The 22,226-nt window shown below is 43.1% G+C and overlaps 1 protein-coding gene across 1 annotated transcript in view; it reads right to left on the minus strand.

Annotated features, from left to right (window-relative positions):
- Window positions 1-22,226, minus strand: part of TCF20 (transcription factor 20) — a 68,298-nt gene that overhangs the window by 20,184 nt on the left and 25,888 nt on the right. The gene's annotated exons all lie outside the window — the stretch shown is intronic.

Here is a 22,226-nt window from a genome sequence, read left to right on the forward strand (position 1 = left end):
TACAGTTTGAGAACCACTGGTCCAATTTCAACTCCCCAACTTTTAAAAATTAATTTTATTTTGGCTGGTTCTTCATTGTGGCGTGCGGGCTTCTCTAGTGCAGTGTGCGGGCTTAGTTGCGGTACATGGGATCTTAGTTCCCCAACCAGTCATCGAACCCTGGCCCCCTGCATTGGGAGCGTGGAGACTTAACCACTGGACCACCAGGGAAGTCCCGTCAACTCCCCAACTTTTTAGATGAGGAAAACAAAGACCCAGAGAGATGCTATGACTGGCTGAGGTAGGGTTTCAGAATTCCTGGGAGCCATTTAGTGCTTTCGCCACTATACTTCTGTCCCCGGCAGACTAATGTAGACAGTGGGGCATGATAGGCAGAACTGACTCCCAAAGATGTCAAAGATGTCCAACCTCATCCTCAGAATCTTTGCCTCACAGCAATGGGACTGTGCAGATGGGGAGGGTAAGCTGGATTATCCAGGTGGCCCCAATCTAATCACATGGTTCCATAAAGTAAAGAACCTCTCCCAGAAGTATCAGAGCTGCAGGCTTTAGGGAGATGTAATAATGAAAGCAGGGTCAGAGAGATGCAACACTGCTGGATTTGAAGATGGAGGAAGAGGCCATGAGCCAAGAATGTGGGCAGCCTTTAGAAGCTGGAAAAGACAAGAAAAATTCTTCCCTAGAGCCTCCAGAAAGGAACACAGCCCTGCTGATGCCTTAATCTGAACTGTAAGATAACAAGTGTGTGTTTTCAGCCACTGAGTTTGTGGTAATATGTTACAGCAGTGATAGAAATCTAGTAAGTGGGGATTTCCTGAGAATCTCACAGTAAGAGAAGCGACCGTTCATTTTCCTGTTACACCCCTCAGTGTAACAAGTTTCTCCCTCATGGAAACCCCCACAATTTCACTCACTCTTTTTATTAGGCATCAGACTTGTCTGGCATCAGATCAGTGACACTGGAACTGGAAGAGACACTGGGTCTGTCTTCAACACCTTTTTTTTTTCTGGTTCAAAAAGAGGCTAGAAGCAAGGTGACCTGCTGAAGATCCCATAACTAGAAGTACCAGAACTTAGAACTAAAGCCTTTTTTCTTCTGAACACCAAGGTTCAACCATTCTTTATACCACACTGTGCTGCCTTCTAGTCCCCTTCATTTACTCAACTATCCAACATTTGAAAAGTACTTCCTACATGCCAGGTGCCAAAGACAATATAAAAACTTATCTGTATAATAGCTTCTGTTTCTATTCGCCCCTTCTATCCTAAAATCAATACCCAGGGGAGTACCATTTCCAACTGGATTTTTTGTTCTTTAGTTTTTACCTGAAGAAACTATGTATACTACCACTCTCCCATAGTGCAAATAATTTAATAAAGTCAGTGTACAGCTAAATGTCCTTTGTTTTTTCTTTTTTTTTTCCCTCTTGTGGCACGTGGGCCCCTCACTGCTGCGGCCTCTCCTGCCGCGGAGCACAGGCTCCGGACGCGCAGGCTCAGCGGCCATGGCCCACGGGCCCAGCCGCTCTGCGGCATGTGGGATCCTCCAGGACCGGGGCACGAACCTGTGCCCCCCCACCATCGGCAGGCGGACTCCCAATCACTGCGCCGCCAGGGAAGCCCAATGTCCTTTGTTTTTGACACCACTGTTGTTACAAGTTTAATGATATTCGTCTCCAGGAGAGATAAGTCCACACAATACTGTTCCCCACACAAGTGAGACACACAGTGGGACTTTTCAATCATGGTTTCTATATCAAAGTACTTTTTACAACAAGCAACGGTCCAATCATCTCAACCGTGAATCTTTCGTTTATTTAGGGGGGAATAAAAGCTATTTTTAAGCAACTGTTCATTTCTTGATACTGTAGATCTTGGGAAATACTGGAGGTGGCAAATTGCTGGTGCCGAATCACCTAAAAGCAGTTTAGTTCATATCCAAAGGAAGCTCTGAGGGAGAATTTTGCATGCCTCTTCATTTACAGAAATGTCTTTCCTATGAGATGTAACGGCGACCTGAATAGTCGCTCTGCTTAACAAGCATCTCTGAGCAGTCTCAGTGCACTGAAGCATTTGGGTCAGGGTATTGTTAGTGTTGATGATGATCAGTTCCGTTAGAGCTTTAAAGATCACAGACGTTGCCACTACTGTGCCCAAGATGGCTTTTAGCCAGCATTGCACACACTTCTGCTCGTGCTTACGGTATTAACTTTTTCATGTCTATCCACCCTCCACGCCCCCCCCCAAAACTGCGAGACTCATTCTTGTATCCTCAGGGCCCGACATACTGTAGGAACTGTAAATGTGGGCTGATGGAATGAACGCGATGCCTGACACACTTGAGAACGTGGAGATAACTAACGAGAATACTCTTCAACATGAGTTAAAAAGCTGGTGCTAGTAGATCGTGGAACATGTGGAACAAGGTATGTGTTAATTTTTGGCCACCAGCAAGATCTTCCTTTTCCTTTTAATTACGCCTTCCATATCTAGGACAGAAGCCTCTGCCGCCCGAGCAGTCTACTCCAGCCACGTGGCAGCGACACAGCCTACCTGTAAAGAGCTGCCCTCTTTACAGGTAGAGCTGCCCTGGGAGCAGCTTTCTTTGAGGCAACTCTGCACCCTGTCAATTTTCTTTCAAGAGCACTTCAAGGTGTTGGCCAAAGCAATACATATAAAACCCTCTATGTTTTGGGTTCTTGCTTCCTTAGAGTTTGATAATCTCTTTATATCCCCTGAAAGCTCATGAGACCAGCTGGAAAGTTCTGCTGCTGTTTGCCATTCTCAAGACCTGGAAGAAGGGACTGGCACCGGCCTCTGGAGGCCACACCACAGCCCAGAGCACCACTAAGGCTTCAGAGCCCCCCTCAGGGGGGAGAGACACCCAGTCCTTCCCCATCCATTTACTCAGTGCTACGAGAGGTATATATTTTAAAGTAGCATCTATGTCCCATAGTTGTTCCAGCAAAACCATTAAATCTTAAAAAATTATGATGATACTAGTTTAAATACCATCAGTCATGTCAGCAGCATTCACTGGCTAACGGCTAACTGTGCCTTAAGACAAAAGCTCCCCATCTGACCGGCTTTTCAGAATAAACATGGATGGTCTAATGTAAATACTACGCTCGTGTGAAGCAGCACAGGGGCCAACGGAAAGAGAACCTGAGGGTGTCAGCTCTTGCATGAAAGCCAAAAAAGTCACATCAATTTTATCATCTGCAAAATGGGGCTAACAATACAGCTGACCCTTGAACAACTCAGGTTTGAACTGCCAGGTCTTATACGTGGATGTTTTTCAATAGTAAACACTACAGTAGTACACAGTCCGTGGTAGGTTGAATCGGCAAAAGTGGAGGAACCGAGGGTATGGAGAGCTATCAGTTATACTCGGATTAATCCCCGTGCTGTTCAAGGGTCAACTTTGTTTTCCTTCCTCATAAAGTTGTTCGAAATAAGTGTGAGAGTGTTTTATAAACTAGAAAGTTACATACTTGTTAGGACTTAACATGTCTTTTTTTTTTTTTTTTGGCCACACAGTCCGGGATGCAGAATCTTAGGTCCATGACCAGGGATCAAACCCGTGCCCCCCTGCAGTGTAAGCACAGAGAGTCTTAACCATTGGACTGTCAGGGAAGTCCCTATTATGTGTCATATTTTTGGCAGTTACTGATGTCAAAATTAGAAAACACATACCAAGTAGATTCTATTAAATTAAGACAAAGTAAGTTTAAAAATTGTTTTTTGGAACTAATTTTTTCCTTTAGAATACTGCCTGAAACAAGCAAACCCTGGGTGGTCCTGAGCATCTGCTGTCAGTCTTTTTGTAATTTGAGTTGCTGTGTGTTTTTCAACAGTATTTCACCTCTGAGGGTGTGTATGGACAGCTCTTGGCCAAATCTCTGAACACTGCATCTCTTAGCTACTATTCACTATTACTTTCATTTTATTTCCCCTACTAATTCTGTCCTTGAACAATACAGATTAATGGGAAGTATTTTTAATGTTTTGTGAAGCACTTTTGCATTGGAAGGAAAGGTTTTAAATAAACAAGGAGGGGCTTCCCTGGTGGCACAGTGGTTAAGAATCTGCCTGCCAATGCAGGGGACACGGGGTTTGAGCCCTGGTCTGGGAAGATTCCACATGCCGCGGAGCAACTAAGCCCGTGTGACACAACTACTGAGCCTGTGCTCTAGAGCCCGTGAACCACAACTACTGAAGCCCACACGCCTAGAGCCCGTGCTCCGCAACAAGAGAAGCCACGGCAATGAGAAGCCCGCACACCGCAATGAAGAGTAGCCTCCGCTCTCTGCAACTAGAGAAAGCCTGCACACAGCAACAAAGACCCAACACAGCCAAAAATAAATAAGTAAAATAAATAATAATAAAATTTAACAAACAAGGAATAAAGCAATCAAGTACAAATTAAACACTAGCAGGTCGTCAAAAATGTCCAAAGCTGAGCAAAACCAGAATGAGGAAAAGGGCCCTGTGGGCTGGCCTGCTGTGCTCTGTAGGTACTGCCCCCTGCCTGTTGTATGACGCTGACTCAGGCTGTCTGCACCAGTGTCACCTGCCACGTGCTCCTAGCCACAGTTCTCCCAGCCTGTCCCCACCCTTGTTATGCAACCCCTCACTCACGTCAGGATAATCTACAATAATTTCCACCTCTGCTTCTGGATCCCTCACGATGAGGGGCCGAGACCCAGCTGGTGGTTCTGATCCTCACAACACACCCAGAGCCTAGTGGCTCATCTTCTCTGCCTCCAGGACAGAGTCATCTGCTTCCCCTCAAAACCAGGAGAGAAAACACACATGCACAACTTTCTTAATCCAACTGTCATCTTTTAGATATAAAAATCTGGGATAAAATTACTCATTTAGATCCCCATTTTCCTCCCATAAAAACCCCAGTCAAAAAGCGGTTCTGCTGCTGACCCTGAAAAATATTAGCTTCTTTGAGAAAGCTTTTCAAACCACATTATAAACATATAAAAAATGTCTTTGTGGCTCAGTGGGAGTTGAGGGGTGACTGGCCCTGGAAGTGGAACAAAACGCATGACAGCATGACCAAGGTCAAAATCTAAGTGCGGCTGTTCTGGCAGCGTCTCCCAGTTACATCCCTGGCCTCTGTTTTGATCCACGAGGAAAGCCTGTTCCCTGAATTCCCTTCCTACTGTCTTTGTACTTGCAGATGGGTTTACACTGAAGTTTTGATGCTTTGAATTAGGCTACAAGGTTTGGGATTAAAGGACTTTTTTCTTCATTAACAATATCCTTTCTTGTTTTTCTGTACTTCGTCTGCCAAACAGAGGAGGCCAGAATTTACCCACAACCTTGAGCACACGAAGAATACATTTAGAGTGCACATGCCTTTTTACAATGGATTTGTTCACTTTACCATTCAGCAAACAAATAATGAAAACTTATTAGGTCTAAGATGCAGCTGGGGAAGGGTGTCTTTTCTCTAGAAGATTCTACCACATCTCTTTTTTTGTTGTTGCTATTTTACAAATCTGGACTTTCACACGTTAGGTGCACTAGAAGTAAGGCATCTGTTGTGCCTCCATCAGAGGTGAAGGTGAGTAACCACTGGCTAACAGTAAAAAGCCAGGCTGGTGTTTCTTTACAGAATCACGAAATACAAGTTATTCTACTGAAAAGAAAGGATTTTGACTTCCTAATGAGCTGTTCTTGGGACTTTTAATTTGCCTTATTAACACGTCAATTCTGAGTCTACAGCATAGAACCGCAAAGTCGAGAAAATGGAAACATGGGCTAGAAGAAAATTAATAAGAACCCAATTAAGTTTGGTCTGTGTCGGCTCAAGTTTTCTCTATTCCTTATCTTTCCCTCTAATATCCTGGTTTCTCTCAAGGTTGTAAGAGACCATATGATCAAAGTGCCTTTGATTCTCGGTGGTCTTTGCCTTGATATTTAAGTTTTCTTAAATGGTATCAACTTCAGAAACGTAATCATCTTTCCTTCTTATTCATTCAACAAATTTTACCTGCCTATGTGCCAGGCAAGGGGGCTGAACTGAAGATCAAAAGTCTGCCATTGGGGAACTTATGGAATGGTTTGTAGGTAAGACACCAAAATTGTGATGTGTTAAGAGGTAAATAGTACTTTAGAGCTTAGAGGTAGTATCCCTGACCTAGTGAGGCAGGTCAGGAAAGCATTCAGATGTCAGGGCAGAAGGAACAAACTGCCTTGTAGGAACAAGCACTCAGGGTGTGGAGAGCTGACACAGTGGCGCAGGATTCTGAAGGCGCAGAGAGCTGGTGAGCAGGAATGTGGGGTCAAAGGTGGCCTGTTGTTGGGTGAGGCATGTCACAGAAGAGTTTGGGTACGGGGGTTTGGGGGTGGAAGTGCATACAAGAGGCTGCACTTAGAGATCTGGAGATAAAACCAATAGGACTTGGTGATAAGCTACAGCCACAGCCACGGGGGTCTGAGACGGGGGTCTGAGATGTGTCTCGTGAGCCCTAGGTGTGTGTGGCGTAAGTGGCGGGACCCTCACTTGGCAGGCACAGTGGAAGGGGAGCCCTTCCAGCACCTGTGCAGCAGGACTCCAATGAGGAGAGGACACAAGTGGCCCCTGCTCTAAAAGCTACTTACTCTTAGAAAAATTCCATTTAAGGATACAATGTTGTGGACTTTGAGCAATATCTCAACTGGAATGATGAGGAAAGGGTTTAATTTCAAATGACATTTTCTGGGTAACTGAAGGTAAAACTAGAAACCCTTTCTTGAACACATGAGTCTACACTATTTTGAATTACAATGATTATTCTCTATTGCCTCAGAGTGATGATTCTATTATTAGGAATACTCTTGTAAGATACTAGGCTTTTTTTTTTTTTTTTAAATCAAAGTGACTCGGAGGTATAACTTAAAACTTGCTTTTCAAAATAAATCTCTATCAAGCTTTTTTCCTTATCATTTTCTTGTTTATCCTAAAGTGGAAGGGAGAAAATGATCCAGTTAAAGACATGTTCCAGTCGTTGCTGACATCTCCTGGATTTGCCTGCCTTATATTCAGTGGGCTCTTTTTCTTGGTTCCTGCCTCAAATATAGGCAGCCAAAAAAGAGACAAAGACACAAAAAGAGAAAAATGGAGAGACAGCTGGGTTGGAGAGGAGGCTCTGGGTTCCTTCCTGGGGTGGAGCTGTCCAGGGAAGTGGCAGTGGAGGTGGACCGGCAGCAGGGGCTCCACAGGAGACAGGAGACCAGCGTCCGGTCCTGCCTCCTCCGCTAGACCAGCTTGGGCCAGTTAATTAATTTCAGCCTCAATTTCGTCTCAACAGTAAACTGGGAACAGTACCCAGATGGGAAAAAAGGAGGAGGGTGGAGAATCTTTTAAGAAAATCAATGAGGAAAACAAACCCAAAATCCCCCCAATCAACCAAGAATGTGCTCGACAGTGAAGGAGAAGAGTATTTTTTAAATGACGTGTAGGGTATTCCTAAGACACTCTGTATAAAAACAGAAGGGATGGGACTTCCTTGGCAGTCCTGTGGTTAAGACTCCGCACTTCCACTGCAGGGGGCACGGGTTCAATCCCTGATCGGGGAACTAAGATCCCGCATGCCATGTGGCCAGGAAAAAAAAATTGATTAAAAAAAAAAAAAAAAAGTAGGGAAAATGAGGGCCTAGCAGCAGTCCCAGGATGGCCTCCTGAACAGCAGAGACCTTTGGGCTTATCTGCAAGGACACAGGAAGCTGGGGATGGCAGTGCAGGCATCCAGCTTGTAAAACAATCCACTACTAATGCTTACACCCAGCAATGTTGCCACTTTCATGCACTTGTTTTGAACATTTATCTTTTTATTACAACAGCATTTTTTTTTAAAGTATTTTATTGTAACTGCATGCACTGACTGTGTGCATCTTCATTGGGTGAACACCGGATGAAGAAAAATCCAGTTACTGTCTTTTTTTTTTTTTTGGTGGTACTCGGGCCTCTCACTGTTGTGGCCTCTCCCGTTGTGGAGCACAGGCTCCGGACGCGCAGGCTCAGCAGCCATGGCTCACGGGCCCAGCCGCTCCGAGGCATGTGGGATCTTCCCGCACCGGGGCACGAACCCGTGTCCCCTGCATCGGCAGGCGGACTCTCAACCACTGCGCCACCAGGGAAGCCCACAACAGCATTTTTTTAATAGGACAGGCACGGTATTTAATGACTTTTTAAAAATGATGATAATGTTCTCTAAACATGTATTAGTACAAGTACTAGTCATTATTTCTACCAAGGTGCTCACAAAGCTTAAAGTTTTAATGATCACATATGGAATGAACTTCAAACGTGGATATGGTGGGCACAGATGCTGGCCATTCACTGTGGGTTTTAAATATCCTATAATTCCTGGTCTAATTCTCATTCTCCTGGGTTAATAGTCTTCAGATTCAGCAATAACAAATTTACAGAGGCAAAACCAAAGCAATACAAAGCAATATCCCAAATAAAATGTATCTACCTGTCACAATTAAGTTAAAACCAGTCTTCATCCCTGCCCTTCTAGAATATTAAAGCGTTATAAAAGAAGGCTTAGTTTAATCATTTTTCTCTTGATCTTAAAATGTACATTGCTATGTAAATACATATTCTTCATAATTCCACTTACAAGAAAGTCAACACAGGCCTCTCTAATGATGTTTCTTTGGCTTAACCAGACTTTGGTTTTTTCCTGAAAACAGTTTGCATTTTATCTAACTCACAGGTACATATACTCCATTAAAACAACTGTAATCAGAGGTTTTCTTTTATAGCTGGAGCAGAAAGCTGTAACTCTGTTGAGAACATTATATATTTTGTCTGAGGGGAGTTTCCACATGGTAGGAAGAAAAGGGATGTGTGCCCTTTAAGAAGTTAGAAAGGAGGTTTAAGGCAGTAATTAGCATGCTTGCTCTGAATAGCAGCTGAGAACCTGAGAAAGGCTAGCTCAGCAGGAGGAGGAGCCCTGCAGCAGCCCTGTGAGAAGAAAGAGAACAGCTTTCTCTAAGTGTACAGATAAATGCTTATAGACAGAGTTTAAAACACTGAAATTTAAGTTGCACAAGACCACATACTAGCTTAATTTTTTTACCCTTTGCTCAAACAGTGGATTGGCCTACAAGGAGAAATGACTGCCTTTTGTGCTTTCTGAATCTAAAAAGGCATCTTTTTTTTTAAACATCTTTATTGGAGTATAATTGCTTTACAACGGTGTGTTAGTTTCTGCTTTATAACAAAGTGAATCAGCTATATGTACACATATATCCCCATATCTCCTCCCTCTTGCGTCTCCCTCCCTCCCTCCCTATCCCACCCCTCTCGGTGGTCACAAAGCACCAAGCTGATCTCCCTGTGCTATGGCGGCTGCTTCCCACTAGCTATATCTATTTTACATTTGGTAGCCTACGTATGTCCATGACACTCTCTCACCTCGTCCCAGCTTACCCTTCCCCCTCTCCATGTCCTCAAGTCCATTCTCTACGTCTGCATTAAAAAGGCATTTTTTTTTAAAGAAATCACCTGCCAGGAAAGTGACTCTCAGGATAATCCTGCTCCTCTCCACTGATCATCCAGCGCGAGTTGGGTCTATGCATCCAGAAAGGCACTTATATTTAACTGTTTACAATTTTGGTGGCAGAAATGATGAACTCGCTACCACAACAGGCCTCCTTGAGCAAGATCTCAAATCTGTGCAGCTCATACTGGAACTTAAAGCTCCAAAGAAGTTCCAAACTCTTGGAGATCTTTTTCCTTATTTTCACTGCCTCTCTTCCTACTTGCATTTGTTTTATACTTTCTTGACCAGATCTGCTTCCACCTCACCCATCCCCATCTTCCCAACAGAACAACTGAGTATTGCAAGTCAAGATCTTGTCAGGCAAAGCCACCCTATTCCTGGAAGTGGCAGGTTCTTTAAGGGCAGGGGCAGCCTAAAAAGGGACAGACAGCAGAGGCACTTTTATATGGGGGCATAGTCCCAGCAGAAAGGAACTTTAAAAAATGAGGACATCTTGGCATATTTAAGCTACTGCCATGCCAATTCAACTATCCACAGGGTCACTGGTCCCCACACCCTAGAGCCAGATCCCGCCAACCCTCTCAGCAGGCTTTATGGGGCCACTTAATGAGGTGATAATGTGTGAGACACCTCACAGGACATTTCAGGTCCTTCCATACCCTGACTTCCCAGAAACCCTGCACTGGAAAAAAAAACTTGGTCCAAACCTAGAATGGAAACTTTGGTACCAAAGTTAGCTGACTAGCTAAACACTGAGTTTTCAGAGTTGATTTCAGTCTGTCACCTGTCCCGGCATCACCAGAAGCTGCCACCCAAGAAGACTGAACATGCAGCATTCCAGGTGTTTCTTACCCCCAAGAAAGTCTAACAGCTATTGGCTCAATCCACCTTCGTGGATGGGGACACTTTCTTCTTCATTTCAAGAGCAGGAAGATACTCAGCAAGAGGCCAATCCTCACTTCAACAGATGGAGAAAATGGGAACTTGGAGATAATATGACCAAGATCAGAATTAATTAAATTCAACGACTACCTCCTCCACCTTCAATTTTTTAATGTCAAGTGACTGTTTGACATATCTCATTTTACCCCTTACAACCTGACAGGGTAGATCAGTTATTATCTCCACTTCACAGGTTAAGAAATTAGGCTGGGAGAGGCTGAAGTGACTTGTCTACCATTACAATTTTCCAAGAAGTCAACCCCTACCAATATTTGGATGAAGGAAAAACTGAGATCTACAACGTTCTGTCACCAGCACTCCTTCCCAACAATCTCTTCTGGTGTCTTTGGAGACCATCTGTGGGGTAAATCCAAGAACCTCTTTTGCTCTCCTTCTGGTACCTGTTCTCTGGGCAGCCTGGTCAGGACACAGTATTTATGTGATGAAAGGTGGTTCCACCATATATGTGGGTTTTCTTTCATGAGTGAGATTACAAAGAAGCAACAGAAGATGGGGTTTCATAATTCCCAAGTCAAATTAAGGAGCTAAAGGCAACAACTGATATTTGCTGGTGGTCTCAGTGTGTGTGTGTGTATGTGTGGCTGGATCATTTCCTGGGCTTCTGAAAGTTAATTTGGAATGTTTTGAATGGAGAGCCTTCCAGAGCTGAGCAATGAGATCTTGTTGGCATATTCAACTTAAATGGAATTCGCTTTTTTGCAAAGTGTGGGTGGGGTAGATGGTATGGGAGAACGGAATTCCCTTGCTGGAGAGGCAGCATCCTTGGAGGTGACTGGCTTTAATGAGGAAAAGGTCTGCAGCACTGCAAAGCCTCACCGGCCAGGAGGCAGCAGCAGCCATTTATAAGTATGCCACCCACAAGCGCATGGTAGCTTTGCATGCTGTTCCTCAGTTTCTACTGCGGGTGCTTTGCTTATACCCCTGGGCTGACATGTCACTCTTGGAGAGTACCTGGACCAGAGTGAAGGTGCAAATATTAATGACTGTTTGTGTCCACCTGTGAGGGATAAGGGGACAGAGGTAGTGACACTGAGAAAGCCAGGGAGGGGTCGTTCAGAGAAGAGAATTAAGAGTGTGCTCCTGGCGGACTGTGAGTTTCAGAGGGCTTGATGGAGGGGTTTGGGAAAGCGGGAAGGTGTGGATCGTGACGTGGGCCTATTTTTCCCACCACTCACTCTGAGCTTTGGGCTGGTCCGAGCGCACAGTAACTCTGGGCAGGTCGGGCCTCCGGAGCCTTCCTGACTCACCTTTCCCCTCGCCCAAGTTAGGTGCAGCTTTTCGGTGTTTACAGACCCCACACCCTCACAGTCCTTACACACGTGCTGATCTAAGCTAATCTAGAGCTGCTCTTAGCTGCGAGGAACTATCCATCAGAAATTCATTAATTCGTAGATGGTCACTTGGATGTCTAAAAGGGAGGCATCTTAGACTTAACATGGACGTGATACACCTCCTGATCTCCCCACCAAAACTTGTTCCTCTGTCAGGCTTTCCTGTTTAAAGAAATGGCACCGCATTCGCCCAGTTGCTGTTTCCACTCCTGCCCACACAGGCCATGGGGATTAGCTCCTGCCGACCTCTCCAACCTCATTACCCTCTCCTCTTTTCTGCTACGGCCTCACCACACTGGCTTTCTTCCTGACCCGCAAATCCACCAAGCTCCACTCCTCCCTGCAGCCCCTGTACCCTGTACCTCTCTGATCTCAAAGGCTGGCTCGTTATACCACTGCCACCTCAGCACCTCCAGGAACTTCCCCTGGGCTCCCAACCTAAAGCAGCTACCTGGTTACTTTCTACCACATTGTCTTCTTTTAATTATGCGCACCAATCTGTTCCTGGCACCTATCAGATGCCAACTAGTAAAGGGTGTAAGTAAACCAAGGTTGTAAGCAACGGCATGGCCACACTTGGGTTTTAGAAGGATCTCTTTAGAGTGGAAAACGGAAGGGGGTCAAACTAAAGAGTAGAGAGACTGATTAAGATGGTACCTAATTGAAAAGATGATGGTTGGGGGGGCTGGGGTGTTTCAATGAAGATATGAGAGACTTGAATTCTCTAGGAAACAAGAACAATGACTGTCTCAATAGGAAACAAGGGAAGAAGTCTATGATGGCTCCAAGGGTTTTGGCTGGGGCAGAGGAGAGCACAGAACTAGGCAGGGGACACACATATGCTGGTTTCAAGGGAGGCCAGTGGGCAGCTTCATAGACAGATCTGGAACATGAGTTCTGAGTGTCATTAGGTCATATTCTCATACAGGGACTGTTCCTCTCCCTTCTGAGTCAAATCTCTCCTCTAGGTGGTCAGTCTAGGACAATAAACCAGTGTTAGGGCTCTGGGTGACTGACCTCCATCTCACATTTTTGTCTCGAAGGGCACACAGTAATAAAACACACAAACACAAAACCTTTGGTGAGTGCCTTGTATGCTGTGCCTCACAAAGAACTACCGGGATGAGCAATTAACACTACCATGGTTGACTATCTCTCAACCATTAATTTTTTTTGCTGAAACTATGAAGTGGCATATAGAAAAAACTGTCACTCAGTCTCATTACCAAAACACATTTTAACATTTCTCTTCAATTACTACATGCTTCGAAAAATACTTTAAATGACATCCAAAGGCCCACCTTCCTCCACCAGACATTTCGTTGCTCATTACATGTCTTTCTTAAGTCACAGGTTCACGCTGTGCTGATCAGCCCTGTGTCATTCTCTACAGTGCGCCCCAGGGCTGACCTAGCCTCTGGGGAACCAATCTGGTGAGGAAGACAGTCACAGTACACAGTGCTAAGTAGTGCAACAGGTATAATGGGAGTGCTGGGGACCTGCTGCTTGGGGAACCAGGTGACAGGTGAGCTGGTTTTTTAAAATCCATGTGCTTTTCATGAACAACAGTGGATTAAAATGCCCAGGCCTGTTGGGAGGTGCAAGGGCTTGTGTCAGCAAACAAATATATTGTGAGGTGTTGCCTTTTCAAAGCATTAATATATTTTGATTCTTTCCAGAGAGAACTCTACCTAGAAACAAGCAAAGAGAACCATCTGGCAATTACCCTATTGCTTATCTTAACCAGTTTTAAGTAGTTTTTGAATGGAAAAAAAAAAGTAACTCTCAAGCAAACAAAGGACCTACATCTGATATCTGTCTGAACCAAGATTTAAATTTCATAGACACTATTTTCAAAGTCTGGAACCACCTGGCATCTCCACGGAGCCAGTCACAATGAGTATGCCTGAGGGTTGTTAAATGAGCATACGTTTTACTAGAAACTCTTCTACTAGCTGCTTAGTAAAACAGGTGAGAAATAAAATGCCTTCAAAGGTAATGTCACAGGAGAAAAGGGAACCTTCCTACACTGTTGGTGGGAATGTAAACTGGTACAGCCACTATGGAGAAAAGCATGGAGGTTCCTTAAAAAACTAAAAATAGAACTACCATATGATCCAGCAATCCCACCCCTGGGCATATATTCGGAGAAAACCATTATTCGAAAAGGTACATGCACCCCAATGTTCACTGCAGCACTATTTACAATAGCCAGGACATGGAAGCAACCCAAATGTCCATCGACAGATGGATAAAGAAGATGTGGTACATATATACAATGAAATATTACTCAGCCATATAAAAAAGAACGAAATAATGCCATTCGCAGCAACACGGATGCACCTAGAGATTGTCACACTGAATGAAGTCAGACAAAGGCAAATATTATATGATACGCTTATATGTGGAGTCTAAAAAAACGGTACGAGTGAACTTATCTACAGAACAGAAATAGAGTTACACATGTAGAAAACAAACTTACAGTTACCAGGGGGTAAGGGGTGGGAGATAAATTGGAGATTGGGATTGACATATACACACTACTATATATAAAATAGATAACTAATAAGGACCTACTGTATAGCACAGGGAACTCTACTCAATACTCTGTAATGGCCTATATGGGAAAAGAATCTAAAAAAGAGTGGATATATGTATATGTTTAACGGATTCACTTTGGTGTACACCTGAAAACAACACAACATTGTAAATCAACTATACTCCAATAAAATTAAAAAACAAAAGTTGATGTCACTGCAGCTGGGTCTCACTCCCATCAGAAGGGACCTGCACCACTTCAGACTTGAAGTTTGTTATTTTGTTGGCCTTGGTCTCACGCGTCTGCTTATGTAGCAGCTCTTTAGTTCTGTTCTCACAATGCACGTTACTTGACAGCAGTATGCTGCCAATATATTCAAATCAAGCGTCAGTCATAAGCACACATAGCCAAAATCACTCCACTGTACCTGGATTAGTGGGACAGGGTCATATAGGGCTGAATTTTCTCTTTGGTTTGACTTCTACCCAATAAGCTTAATGACAGGAACACATTTTTACTAAAATGACATGTGAGGACACCTTCTAGGACTAACATCAGCCCACAGTACTTATTTCATCTAAAAACCACAACTCAAAAGCCTCCAGGAATGGTTTGGAACCCACCAACTGCTGGTGGTTTCGCAGTGCCCATAAATTATAAAGGCTCAACCCCAAGACTACAATAGAGCCCTCTGTGGTCCATCTATACTACACATATTAACTAGTTTTGGTGGGAGGTGGAGTGTGGTTGTCCCGAATCATTCCATGAATTCTTAATTATTTTGGATCTCCTTTATAGTGCTGACCTGTCAAAAATGTTTATTTAAAAAACTTTATTACTAGGTAGACTCTTTACTGTGGCCTTAGATAATCATTATCAAAAATTTACCAACTCACAAGAATATTAATGTCTTTACTTAATGTGTAGACAGATTTTATTCTCTTCCTTTTGCCTCCTCTCATTGAGGACTCGAATTCCTGAGAGTGTTCGTGTGGGCTAATGCTATTTCATGAGACAGTAATTAACATTACACCTTAAACACCACGCTCCCTGCTCCCCGCAAACTTGAGTTTCCCACCAGAGTAATAAAAATGAGGAGAAACTGTTTGTTTCACATGCAGGGCAACTTTGCTATCCAGGAGGATACGTTCTGGACACTCCTGGGACGAATCACTAACTGTGCTAGGATGGAATGATATAAACCACAGCTTACTGAGCGAGCTTATAACAGGAACACATCTTCGCCAAAACAACAAGTGAGGATGCCGTTCTAGGGCAGACACCAACCCACAGTACATGCCAAGCATTTCTCTATGTACTTTCCAAAGAGTAACTCATTTAATGCTCAGGACAACCCTCTTTACAGCAGGTGCCATCAGCTTCCATATTTTACAGACGAGGAAGGTGAAGTACAGAGGTTAGTGACTTGAGCAAGTGACCAGCTAGGAAATTCACAGGAAGCAACGTGATTCCAGGTCTTTGACCTAGCCCCCTCCCCCGCCAACACACACACAGCTGCTGAGCAGAACGGCAAAGGCAGAAAGGTGAGGACAATCTTTGAGGGCAACCATTAAGCTGACTGGACTTTCCCTTATTAGACTTCTTTCCAATACATGGGAAGATGGGAAGAAACTGGTCTCGGCTGTGGCCTTCAGGTGCCTGCAAAACTGGCCTTGGCTTGGGATGAGGGGGAGGAAGCTCCATTTTTCTAACAAAGCTGGGTAAAGGAAGCTGTGCCTCCCTCGTGCAGGAGCTGTGTGGGGCAAGGCACTGCTTTCTGCAGGAAGCGCACGAACCTTCCTGACAAGGTCTAGGAGCCCTCACACAGGGCTTCTCTTCACGCACCAGCCCTGGGGCCCGGGGCTGAGGCTCACTCACCTGTGAAGTGACAAAGGTCCCTCACAGCATTCTAACTTCAGACTTCTATTGGTTTTCTAACAAGGACTCAGATATTTGTTGAATTGAAATGAATACTTACTTTTACATACTATTTGATCATGTGAGCTCTTTTAACATATCAGCAATAACTAGCTTAACATCTCAGGGATGAATTATCTGGCCTAATATACACTGACTTGTCAATATTCTTATTTATGGTCCTTCAGCATTTTCAAAGAAGAGTGTGCCCCTTATAAATTTTATTTAAAAATCAGGTGTAATGCTTCTCTCATCCCTAAAAGAAATAAAGAAATAGATTGTAGGAACACTAAGTCTTTCCATTTGTAAGGTAACATAAACAAAAATAAAATTCTAAGCTTCAAATTTCACAGGAGATTCCCTAGAATTCAGAAAAACCAAATTCTGAAAGAAAATTAACCCTTTCTCTGTAGGTTCAGTCTCAAGGCCATCATGTAGTGTTATAAAAAGAGATATCTATCACACAGGTAAATGTTAAGAAAAATAGGAAATAAGATAATTACACAACTTTCTGCTGTATGATAAAAGTCATGGGAATAGAGAGATGAATAGGCCTCGGTGCCTTAATGTGTAATGTGGACAGGCTGTGACAGAAATGAGAGCTGTGATGACAAAGACCAAGTGACGGGGGCTGGGGAGGGAGGGAGTGTGAGGAAGACAGAAGAGGAGAATGAGAGAGAGTGTGGGAATGTGAGAGAGGGAGGGGCAGAGTAGAGGAGCGTGCAGGGGTGATGAGCTGGGGGCACGGGATGAGGGAAAGGAAAGAGTCAATGGGGGAAGAAGGATACTGGAGCTAAGAGCAGAGACCAGGAGTCTATGGAAGGCTTCCGCAGGACATGGGCTGGTGGCAGCATCCGTGCCAGGCTGCTAACTTAAGGAGCACATAGATGGGAATTCAGTGAGAATATGGGACAATGCCTTTATTTTACAAATAACCGGAGAAACTAACTAATCTGTTTTTGACATTTTAACACGTAGTCACACTTTCACAACATAATCAACGTATTATTACTTTTATACTTGTCAAATTATGCTTTTTGTCACAATTTAAAGTAAATTAAGGAAGATGTTAGCCTGTTAGATGTGTGAAGGCAAATTATTATTGCCCATTATTTAAACTTGTAATAAAAATAAACTTTAAATACTATAAATAACCTTTAAATACTTTAAATAACCTTTAAATATAATCTTTAATATACTTTTCAAGATTGAAAACAATCTATTTGGAAGCAGTGCCACCAGCCTAGGTAGTGGAGGAGGGGAAGGGAATAAGCACAGGCCGGCGAAGCTGAGATGTGCAGTCTCAAGGGACACACCATAGATCCATGGCCACCAGATCCCTGAAAGCCTTCCCATTCCTAAACGTATTGAACAGGTTTTTATGTAACAAATTATTTGTATGTCTATTTAGAGGCAATTACTTCTGTCATACCATCCATGTCAGAGGATTCACATATATAATTACATCAAGGTAAATAATCAGAGGTCATAGTTAGACAAAACCAAAGAGGACACTCAGAAAAGTAAAGACAGTGAAGGCCGTCTGTACAGGAATGTTCTAGTTTTCAGCTATTTTTAGATTAGTGTGAAGCTTACAGGGAGAGGAGCTATTGTTTGTCAAAGACTTTGTATTATTCTGTTATAATATCATGCTTGTCAAAACACCTGATAAATACATAGGCCAAAATGGATCTTTAATCAAATATATGTGGCCTTATCGCAACACGACAGGATTGAGAGCACGCTTATTAAGCAGGCCAAAATCGAAGGCATCTGCTAAAACCCAAGATAAAACTAGACTCAAAGTGACCTTGACAAATTGAAACAGCATCCATCAAATTAAATAAAAGAAGGCAAGTTAGTGTAATTTGTTCTCGAGTACATTAAGAAAAGGAGAGTAAAAGCTAGGCAAATAAAACTGAAAAGGATCTTGTAGTCACAGCAGAGCATCAGCTCCAAGAGCCAAGAAGCGTAACTTTTTAAACCATTTTAAAAATCAGCACATCACTGGGCTATACTACCTGAGCATGTGTCACTAAAGCCAAGCCGTCCTTTATTCTGAGGGTAATGGAATGGTGTCTTCTCTCTTCCTATCTCACTGAGTGGCTTGTGAGAACGAAACAGATGTGCAGTGTACTAAAAAATTCAATATACAAAGCGAGCATTCTATTCTAAAAGAGGGATGTAAAAAAATAGAATGGATCAAGGGAAGAGAAAGGCAATATTCCTTTTTTTTGTTTTTTTTGTGGTACGCGGGCCTCTCACTGCTGTGGCCTCTCCTGTTGCGGAGCACAGACTCCGGACGCGCAGGCTCAGTGGCCATGGCTCATGGGCCCAGCCGCTCCGCGGCACGTGGGATCTTCCCGGACCGGGGCACGAACCAATGTCCCCTGCATCAGCAGGCGGACTCTCAACCACTGCGCCACCAGGGAAGCCTGGTAATATTCTTAAAGGGCACTGGTATAGTGAATGAGTACAATATAAGAAAATAAGCTTAAAGCTGCAGTATGAGATTTAATTTAAGATTGGTCATGAAACTAATATAATGTTATATGTCAATTACATCTCAATTTTTTAAAAAAAGGTTGGTCAACTGTTCTAAAACCAGTTACTAAAGGAGAGTGGAATCTGCAGCCCTGATGGTGCCATCACAGAACCCCAAGATCTAAGTTTAGAGCCTCTACTATATAGAAAAAGTGTAGGGACAAAAATACCTATTTTTATGCCTTTTACCTTTAAATGAAACTTTCCAACTTAAACTGTTGAGGCTGCAATTAATATTTCAAAAATCAAAAACTACTTTCAATGTTCTCTACCTAATGTCCTTCATGTTATTTTAACCATTTAGTCAATGAAAGCTATGAGGGATGGGTTAAAGAGACTGATTTATCATATTCAGTGTATTTGTTCCAATTATAACATTCCAGATTTTATTTTGGGATCAAAGCTGACAAGTAGAAGACTAAATTGTCACTTTCTGAAGACATGATTCCTGACTAGGAGTTTTAAAAGGCAGGCCTGCTGTTTGGCCCTTTTGAGGATGGAGGGAGCTGTGATTTAGGGTGGTCGCATCATTATAGGGTGCTTTCTACTTTCTATAAACTAGACTTGAATTGAGACACGGGATCTAGTGGTTTGCTGAAAAGGATTTAGCCTGCTGATTACTGGTTACCAGTTATTACTAGAGAATGTTCAAAAGTTTACACATAAAAATTACTCTGAGAGATGTCAATAATGTTCTATGTTGAAATAAAGAAAACATGGGCAGATAGCGACACACACCAAAAAGTAACAAAACCAACCAACCCACCAAATATTGTAACCATCAGAGTGAAGTTGGCAAGCAGGCCATCAACTGGGGCAAGATGATGATTAATGGATTACTGAGCTCTCAGAACTGACTAAAGAATTTTGTGGGGCTTCCCTGGTGGCGCAGTGGTTGAGAGTCCGCCTGCCAATGCAGGGGACACGGGTTCGTGCCCCGGTCTGGGAAGATCCCACATGCCGCGGAGCGGCTGGGCCCGTGAGCCATGGCCACTGAGCCTGTGCTCCGGAGCCTGTGCTGTGCTCCGCAAGGGGAGAGGCCACAACAGTGAGAGGCCCGCCTACCGCAAAAAAAAAAAAAAAAAAAAAAAAAAATTTTGTGTTTACTTTACAGTCTTAAATGTTATGTCCCTTTAGGACTTCTGCATTTTAAAATGCCACTGTGGGGGACTTCCCTGGTGGCCTGGTGGTTAGGATTCTGGGCTTTCAATGCCGTGGCCTGGATTCAATCCCTGGTCGGGGAACTGAGATCCCGCAAGCCAAGAAGTGTGTTAAAAAAAAAAAAAAAAAAAGCCACTGTGTCTAAAAAGCAAATCTATTTCAAACTTGGGGCTTTAGGAGTGACAATGGTGGTGCAGAGGGTGAAGGAGGGAGAAAAAAGATTCTGTGGGGAAGTGGGGGGGTGGGGACAATGTCTTGGAGGGAAAAGCAAACTCCTTGTGTGGCTGAATTAGAATGTTCTAATTTAAAATATATGTAAATTTCACATTAATTACCTTTTTTGGACTATAGTTTACAAGCACTTCCTTTTCATCAGACACTGTTATAAATTCTCGGGATAATGCAATGATAAAATACAGTGCATTGTGGGGAAGATGTAGTGGGGAGGAGAGGACAGTATGAAGTGTCCAAGAATACTATGATCCTGGCTGATAAAACCCTTATTAAGTATGACTGAAAGTCACCTGTACATCTGTCAAGCATGGAGAGTTTTAAATACAAATCAATACAAAAAACTCTCATCTGATTAAACATCACAGACTGAACATACATTTACACATCTGTTTCCTTCCCACAAAAACGAAGGGATAAACTTATAAATTCATGAGGACCTGAAGAATGGGAGGGGAAACAAACAACACACAGGAGATGTCCAAATTCTGGAAACTGGAAATAAAACAGAGCAAGTGCTTCAGCAGACTGAAGGGAAGAAGAGGGGAGAGTGCTGGGGAGGAGCCACTAGAAAGCCAGCCACCTTGTGGCACAGAGCCTGGGAAGCACTGGTGTCTCAGAAAGTGGGGGGTACAAGGTGGGGCTGGAAACCAGAACATTAGCTCAAAGCCTGTATGAGGAGTTAGGTCCCCTGCTCAACCCAGTTTAACCAGGTAACTGTCCCCACAAAGGGATATTCAGAGAAGAGAAAGTTGTTGAAAATATCAGATATGAAAATAAATATATAAAAGGTTGATTAGATGATAAAGTTGTAGAAAGCATGGAGAAATCAGAACAAAAAGACAGAAAGAACACAGAATAGGAAAGAAAAGACAAAGCCAGAAGATCAATCCAGGAGGTACAATTCCTAATTAATGGGAATTCCAGAAGGAGAGAATAGAGAAAACAGAGGGAAGGAAATTATCAAAGAAGTAACACATAAACTTCCTGATCTAACAGCCATGAGTTACAGATGGCAAGAAAAGGCCAACCTCAAGGCCTATCATTTGAGATTTCAGAACTCTAGGGAAATGAGAAGATCCTTAAACTTCCAGAGGAGAAAGACTCAACACACATATAAGGGCCTGAAAATCAGAGTGGTTCCAGTCCTGTCGACTGCAACACTAGGAGGTAGAGGACAGGTCAGGAAGCATGACTCCAAGATTGTGAGAGGCAACTAGATTCTATACCCAACCAACCCTCCATCAAATGTGAGGATGGGATAAAGACGTCCAGATACATAAGACCTCAATGTATTTACCTCCCAAGCATCCTTTTTCTCAGGAAAATCCTAAAGGATGATGCACTCCATTAAATAAGGACCCAGACTAAGTAAGGTAAAGACATGGGTAAGGTAACAGCATTCCACAGAGGGAAGAAGTAAATGATGATGATTGTGATGATGAACGCCCCAGGAAAGTTATGAAAGAGACCTGACATATATACACTAATATGGATAAAGTAGATAACTAATGAGAACCTGCTGTATAGCACAGGGAACTCTACTTCACTTCGCTGTACAGTAGAAACTAACACAACATTGTAAAACAACCATACCCCAATAAAAAAAAAAAAAAAAGACCTGAAGAACAAAAACCCCCGTGGAAGGAGCCGTTTGGATTGGAAAGATGTGGCCCAAGAAAATAAAAAGCAAATAAAAACATGAATTAATAATTCTAGAGAAGTGAAAAGTTTTAAAAGAAGTTATATCCATAGCATATATTTCATAAGTATTAGAGTCAGATGTTGAAAAATGGGAAAAAAGATCCATAGATAACACAAGTGGCAGTAAAAACTTATCGTTTAGAAACACAGGAAACTGGCAGAGGAATCAGGTTTGAGAAGGGATGAAACAGGGACGTTTGGTTTAATGAGCTGGAGGACAGTAGCATGACCCTGTAACCTGTGAACACATATTGCTGATAAAAGTAAAAAGTGAAACAAATGTCCAAATTACTTAATTTTCTGTTATTTGGGTCTAGGAGC

The sequence above is a fragment of the Hyperoodon ampullatus genome (genome assembly GCF_949752795.1).
Source record: "Hyperoodon ampullatus genome assembly, chromosome: 11".
NCBI lineage: Eukaryota > Metazoa > Chordata > Mammalia > Artiodactyla > Ziphiidae > Hyperoodon > Hyperoodon ampullatus.